The sequence below is a fragment of the Kryptolebias marmoratus genome, linkage group LG11, assembly GCF_001649575.2.
Source record: "Kryptolebias marmoratus isolate JLee-2015 linkage group LG11, ASM164957v2, whole genome shotgun sequence".
Lineage (NCBI taxonomy): Eukaryota > Metazoa > Chordata > Actinopteri > Cyprinodontiformes > Rivulidae > Kryptolebias > Kryptolebias marmoratus.
This window is the reverse complement of record NC_051440.1, coordinates 9,531,130-9,538,970: the sequence shown is the minus strand read 5'-3', so window position 1 is coordinate 9,538,970 and position 7,841 is coordinate 9,531,130. Positions and strand designations below refer to the sequence as shown.

Here is a 7,841-nt window from a genome sequence, read left to right as displayed (position 1 = left end):
AACCCCCTCTTTTGGGGGGAAGACTCCTCTAATGCTCAACCTGAGCTTCTCCTCGAAGCGCATTGCTATTGTCGACACTCGCGTCTTCCGCCGAGGTCCGAGCGCCAAATATCTTATGTCATTCATGTCAAATAAAACCATTTAATTGCAGCTTCTCTTTGTCGTGAGTCTCTCCAGGTTGAATTTCTTGTTAACTTTAATAAAGAATCAGCTCACTGCCTTCTATGAAAACACAAATAACACATCAGTTTTGTTTATTTGTTTAGTGTTTCATTATATGCACATTAAAGGGTATGTACACTTGTAAAATTTAATATAAACTTACTAGTTGGCTATTTATTAGCATTTAAAGAAAGACTTTTTGCTATGCTAAAATTTGTTTTAATCTTTTGGCTATTGGTCAAGGATGTGTTGTAAATAAATACAGTTATGTCTTCATGTTCTTTTGACTTCTGTTGTTTTGTTGTGGAAACAAATTATTGTGGGGGGACTGATGTTGACCTTATCTGGTTCTTAATAGGTCTTCAAAAGGGGTAAAATAAAAATTAAAAATACTTCAGACAAAACGAGTGTGATATAATACACAATTTTATTATTTATTTGATAAAACATAAGTCAAAATGCCGAATTGGTGAGTAAAAAAATTCAGTAACCTTTTGCTACTTTTATAAGAATTTAGAGAATAAATAAATGGGTAGCACTTATGTAGCCTTGTTTAATCATTAATAAATTCTCTATTTACCTTGAAAACATCATTGATTAAAAATGATACAAACTTAATAAGCTCTAAATTAACACATCTATTAAATATTTACCCATAAAGGCTAAGTACTTTCAAAATCATCATGCTTAATAACTCATGAACTAACTATTCTATATATTGTGTTTATATGTACGTAAATACTCATAGAAATGTACTTCCACACCATGTGTTAAACATGTATTAATGGTTAGAGAATGTTTGAATTACTTATATACTTATCCTACAGAGCAATAATAATTAAGGCAGTTGCTAGTAGTTAGTTAAGTCTTTATGTGAACCCTGCTAAAGTAAAGACTATTTATGCTTTATTAAGTATTTGTTAATATAGACAAAACCCTGAAGGGCCACAAGTTCCTTTTCACTTGTGGAAATCAGACCAAACCAGACCATGTTTCTTTACTTTATTTTGAAAGCCTTTGATTTGAAGCCTTATAATCTTTAAGTGGTTGTTCTGAGTACAGCATCATTCCTTCACAACCCACCCAAAAAATGAAGCCAGTCATTTGAATTTTACCAATTTGTTCTATGTGTTGTGACCCAGTATGTATTCAAATGCAAGAAAACTGCAATGTGCTTTATTTTAATGCATATTTTACACATCAGTTTTCTTTTGTTTGTTTAGTATTTTATTATATGCAAATTAAAGGGTAAGTACACTTGTAAGATTTAATATAAACGGCAGCAATGAGTTCAGTCATGTAGAAACTGAAATTTTTAATTCCAAACTATACATATTATATCAGGCCATGTGTGTATAATACCTACAGAGCCCTTGGACCAAACAAAAAAAATGTAGGCTCTGCTGGAAAAAGTTGTATAACTGTGATAATTTGATTTTATGAGATTTTTCTAAAAGGACTAAGGGGTTTGAAACAGCCTTTTACCTGGCAGCATGTATCAGTCTGAACCATTACTGTCCTGATCATCAACATTTATCAAAAGTAGGAAAACAAAATCAATTTTTTCCAGCCTACATTAGTTTATCAAAATGAGTTGCTGAGCTGTAAAACAAAATGTTCCACATATAAGTTCTTCTTGTTTTTGCAGATGTAAAAAGAAGCAGAACAAAATCTGAGAAGAGATCAAAACAAACTGTCTGTACGCATCAGAAAGGCTGATGTTGAGGAACAGTGCATTATGTCTTTTCAAACCACACTTTATGTTAACACATATTTTTGGACTCTATAGCCCTCTGTTCTGAAGAAGTAAAGAGATAATTTGTCTCTAAAGACTGAATGTGTCTCATGTGCATAATAAGTGAAACCATAGAGCTCCGACCACTAATCAGGTGCAGCCTTGGAGTCACAATGCAACGAGACAATTTTAAGGAGATTTAATGACTTATTAATTTTTCACGGGCACAATCACAATATTTGTTCTTCTGTGCAGCAAAGGCTTCACTAGCACTGGTATCTGACCGGCCCGCCAACAGAGGTTCCCAGTTTCTTCTTTGTCTTCTCTGACCTGCTAGACAAGTGGTTCTAAGAACGCTGCAGACAGAACGAATGTTTTTGTTCCTCCTGTAACATTTTTGCCACTTGAACCTATTTATGTGAAACACAAACTGTGTTTCCATGGCGATTAAACAGATGGACCAGTGGGTCCACACTTTAATCTTCAGATGATGTGTTGCTCAGCTTGACAAACAGAGTTTTTCTCTCTTCACTGTAGGAAAATTTTGCCGTCTGGAAGATGTACTCCTTAAATCAGGGACAAAATGTTAGACTGAAAATGGCCGAGGTTGGCTAATCTTGATGGGATGTCCAACATATAAACCAGCTGATGATGTGGTTTGGAATGGAGTCAAACTCTGTTTACTCATGACGTGTTCCCACAAGTCAATGTGGACTCAGAGATGGTTGGCTGTTAGTATGAGGTTTAAAAAAATTTTAGCACTTGTTGAAACATTACACCCCGGAAACATTATTAAACCACTTGTGTTTTTGTTGTTTTTTTTTTGCTTTTTTTAACTTGAACATTCAAAGTAGAAGTCATTTTAAAAGTAAACATCAGTGAAGATAAAACACTAAGCCCCAAACATTGTGGTGAAGACACATCAGTTGCTCTACAAAAAGGATAACTTAAAATGAGAATCCTAAATTGCCTGATTTACTTTATTGAATCAAGACTAAGTCTAGCATCAGAGTAAGCAGGCCACATTGTTGTAATAATAACCTGTTTGTATGACCTTCAACCATCAGGACTGTTTGTGGATCAGTGTGTGAGGGTGTCTGTGTGTGTGTGTGTGGGGGGGACATATACACATATATATATATATATATATATATATATATATATATATATATATATATATATATATATGCATAGAAAATAAAACAGATAAATACATTTAAAAAACTAAAAATAATAATTATAATGATAATAAAGTGTGTTCATGTTATGTGGGTGAATATGTACTAGTATGTCACCATCTACAGCACCCAAGAGCAGATAGGACAGGTGGATCCAACCCTAGAAGGTCTCAGCTCTCACTTTTAAAAGGAACCTAATATTTCAGCCAAAATACTTGTTTGTGCTTTTTATGTGCACACTAAACTATATTCTTGTTCTTTTACAAGCTAAGACAGTGAAGTTTGACTCATGGCAGCCATTGATGCTGTAATGATAAAACTGAGTTTGAATAATTTTATACTTGTTGGATTTCTGTCCACAGATTCCACTTCATTATTGTTGTTTTAAAAGTGATTGCATATTTTGTTTGAATTCTCTTTGTCTTTGAATAATTGGGCTGGTACAGCTGACCCACTCTACACAAATACCACAGTTGAAGTATGTCAAAAAATTGCAACTTTAGTGTCATAATTATGATTAAATCAAAAATAAAAAAAACATGACATGCATTTTAACATGTTGAGTCAACATGCATGAAGTTGATACTCATCACTTTTGGTTCTTTTTTTTTCTGATAGTTGTCAGTGCAAACTCTCACATTGTTTCCTGTTAGAGATCACTTCTTGAAACACAGTTTGAGAAAACAGCAAAGACAAAGGACTGAGAGGTGAGAGAAAACCTTATTACTCACTGAATCTATGTAATGTGTGTCTAAATAAGACTTTAAACTTAATTAATACAAGAGGAGATGATGTTGTTTGTCTTCAGAATTCATATATGTGTTTTTAATGTCTTAAACACAGCTTATCCCAACCCAAACTCATTATGCCTTCAATCTACTCGGCCATTTTATGGATTTTTCTGAACATCTGCTGCTGCGAGTCTGAATATGCCATAGGTTTGATACAGAGTTGTAAATGTCTGTAATTGTAAATTAGAGTAATTCACAAAAAGGGAATGTTTGAAGCTGGCATAATTTTTTCTGTTTTCTGTTTTTTGCAAATGATTATGACGACATAGTAGATTACATTTTTTACTTTTTAAATGACAATAAACCTGATGAGACCATGATCAGGCACAGTAAGTAGCTAAAGTATTTTTTTAGTTATTAAAATACAATCTAATTATTGTGTTTGTATGAATCACACTTTTTTTTTTATTCATCAGTCCTCAGGCCTGGGTTTTCCACAGGTTTGATACAGAGTTGGAACTGTTTGTAATTGTAAATTAAAGTAATTCAAAATAATGGAATTTTAATTCCAGTGTTTACTGTAATGCATTAAATACTCTAATGTACTCACGTCAGCTGCTGCTTCTGTGTGTCACACAAATGCCTCTAATGATTAAAGAGTGATCTACAATTGATAGATTGTTGAAAGTTTACATGGTTTTCTGTCTTCTGTATTCAGAGGATAATGATTATTTTCTTGTTTCACCTGAACCTGAGCCTATTGACATTCCTGAGGTCATGTCCACTGAATGTAAGTAGCTAAAGTGTTTTTGTTATTAAAACCCAATCAAATTACTTTGTTTGTATAAATTACAGGTTGTTGTTGCTGTTTTGTTTTCTTTCCTTTTGTTTATCAGTCCTCAGGCCTGGGTTTTCCACAGGTTTGATACAGAGTTGGAACTGTTTGTAATTGTAAATTAAAGTAATTCAAAATAATGGAATTTTAGGAGCTAGCATAATTTTTGGCTCCTGCTATGGACTGACTGCAAAAGTCAAAGTGACAGGTTTTGAAAATAATCTGATCCTAAATTAAATAAATTTTCCATGAGACAAAGTCACAGACCTAAAAAAAACATTATTTTTTGAATGAGGTTCATCCAATATTGTTTCTACAAAAGTGGTCAGAGAGGTGGATTCTGATACAAAGGGCAGTTTTCGGAGAGATGAGCATCCAGATTGAGAGTATAAGTTTAGCTTTAAATTGGAATACACGTATAATCAAATGTATATTTTCCTTAAGAAGGGTAATGTTTCAGTTTCTAGTAAGTGAATTTTTTTTATTGTCAAACATTGATATAGCCTACTACCATTAGGCTAAAGTCAAGTTAAGTCAAATTTTTTTATATCGCACTTTTCAGCAACAAGGCAATTCAAAGTGCTTTACAACATGAAAACACAAAAATACAGTCATCGTGAAAACAAGCACAACAATATAAAGTTCTAAAATATGACCTAAGATAATCTAAATAAGACACAAAAGTACAGAGTAAAGATTATGAAAAACAAGTCATACTAAAGATAAACTGAGGAAAACTAAACTAAGATCAAATAAAAGCTAAGATAAACTAAACCAAACTAAATTAAAGGTACCGGAAAGCTAACTAAAAGTACTGAAGGCCAGCTACGATTTAAGAACTTCAGCAGAACGGACTAAGATAAATTATGATAAACTATACCTTTGCCAAAGCTAATGCATTAAATACTCTAATGTACTCACGTCAGCTGCTACTTCTGTGTGTCACACAAATGCCTTTAATGATTAAAGAGTGATCTCCATTTGATAGATTGTTGAAAGCTTACATGGTTTTCTGTCTTCTGTATTCGGGACATGGTCTAGCAGTCCTTACACCTGCACCTGAGCCTACTGACATTCCTATGTCATATCCACTGAATGTAAGTAGCTAAAGTGTTTTTTGTTATTAAAATACAATCAGATTACTTTGTTTGTATAAATTACAGGTTTTTGTCATTTTCGTTTTCTTTTCTTTCAATTATCAGCTCCCAGAATCCTGACTGATTCTCACTGCAAGATTAAGGAAGAGCTGCTGGTCTGTGTGTGCATTAGTCATGGGAATCCTCTGGCTCCGATTATTTGGCCCTTGCAGACCCTCACAGACTACTCGATCACAAGTTCCAGCACCATCAACACAGTGAGCAGTACCATCACTTTGCCTGCTGCCGAATATGAAAAAAGCACCATGAATTGCATCAGCAGGAATGAAAATGGTCAAACTGAAGCTGAAATTCTAATTCAGAACTTCACAAAGGAGTCAGGGATGACCGGTGAGTAACAAAAACTTCTTGTCATTCTTCAGAGCTTACTGTACCTAAATCCTGAGAAATCAATTTACATTTGTAATAACTTTGTTTTACAGACGTTTCTAATGAGAAGAAGGGGTTTGAAAGAGCCCTTCCCTGGATAACAGCAGTGTGTTTCAGTCTGAACCTGGTCCTCATCACTGTCCTGATCATTGGCATTTATCAAAGGTACAAAACCATTTTTTATTAGTCATTAGTTTATAAGAACTTTCTGCATTTACCCAAGTTTAAGAAATAAAGTACAATTTAATAAATAATCTTTGCACAAGCATCAGATTGACAGAATATAACTTTCAGATTTGCAATTTGTTCTAAGACAAGTGTTTTTTTTTGTATTCGCAGAAAAAAAAATAAGCAGAAGAAACTATGTGAAGAGACAAAAACGTATGCATCTTTGAAAAAGGACGAAGCTGAGAATGAGTACACTGATGTTTCGCCACAACCCTAAAAAAATTAATAAAGGTCATGCTTTTTTGCCTTTTATTATTCAGATGTTTCATGTGTAATGAAACAAAATGCATCCAAATGTAAACTAACTGAACATTGTTTGTCTTAGTAAAATATTCTGGTAATCTTCAGTCAAACAAGTTCTCAGCTCTAAAGAGTTAAAGACGTCTTCTATCTATAAAGCTCCATATATTCATAATAGACCACAGATATTTGTTTCCCACTGACTTTGTTTGATTTAGGCACAAAATTTACTTGGTTCCATTTGAGAAAATATTTGTAAATGGAAGGCAGTCGTCACAATATTAAACTCATGGCCAGCATAAACATGGCTACTTTAATAATAAAAAAAAAAGTTAAAACAAGCATTTGTGAGCAGACTCACCACACTGCTTATCTGTTCATGTTCATTTCCACAGGAACCTTAGAGAACATTTGAAAGACCTGTTGAAATCATGGGTTAACTGGAACATTATACCCTTAATGACAGAAAAGAAATGTATTTAAAATAAGTCAACTCACTGGACTATACCATTTTTATCTTTGTTCCTCCTTTAGTGCAAAGAGTATGTAAAATAATATAAAAACAGAATGAGATTAAAACCTTTGTGTAACAATAAAAGGCAGAATCTGCAGCATGTTAGTTTAAAAAAAACAAATGTTAATGGTTAGGTTTACTTGTGCAATGTGGTAGTGATAAGGATGTTATTTTCTGTCTTAAGCAGCATTTTTTTGTTTAATGATTGTGATTGGTCCTTTGAGTCCAGCTCAATGAATGCACACAGAACCTGAGTCAAAATACTGGGTTGAGTTACCAAGTTGAGGTTTTGTTTTGTTTTTTCTGACTTTGTGGCTTTATCTGTCTCTACTTACTTTCTGCACTCTTAGCATTAGAATTTATTGAGAGTTTTTTTTTTGTTGCTGTAAAACAATAAAAAACATTCTTCATTCTCGTGTAAACTAAATAAAGGTATGCCTGCTTGTTGCTTTGACTCTCGTCATTTATTGGGCTGTCATGTTGTCGGAGTGAGGCTAAAGTTGTCATTTAGAGAAGTTTGCCCATACAATAAATGATGAGCTGCAAGAAGTGTGACAATCTTCCTCTCAACCAACACAAAGAACACAAAAAAGGGAAGAGATTTTTTTTCAAATTTAAACCACAAAGTTATTGCAAGCTAAGACAGAAAGAAAAAAGATAAAAAAAAGATAAGCAGAATTGGTTGTTTTTTT

The 7,841-nt window shown here is 33.4% G+C and overlaps 1 protein-coding gene across 9 annotated transcripts in view; it reads left to right on the top strand.

Annotated features, from left to right (window-relative positions):
- LOC112450125 overlaps nucleotides 1-7,598 on the top strand; it is a 12,724-nt gene extending 5,126 nt beyond the window's left edge. Inside the window, exons 1-6 of one of the 9 annotated variants that reach the window (XR_005233803.1) lie at nucleotides 3,133-3,782; nucleotides 4,525-4,596; nucleotides 5,686-5,738; nucleotides 5,844-6,128; nucleotides 6,221-6,332; nucleotides 6,507-7,598. The gene's annotated coding sequence lies outside the window, so the exon portion shown is untranslated. The other 8 variants (XR_005233805.1, XR_005233800.1, XR_003038678.2 and 5 more) reach the window with 8 other exon arrangements.
- The last annotated feature ends 243 nt before the right edge of the window (nucleotides 7,599-7,841 follow it).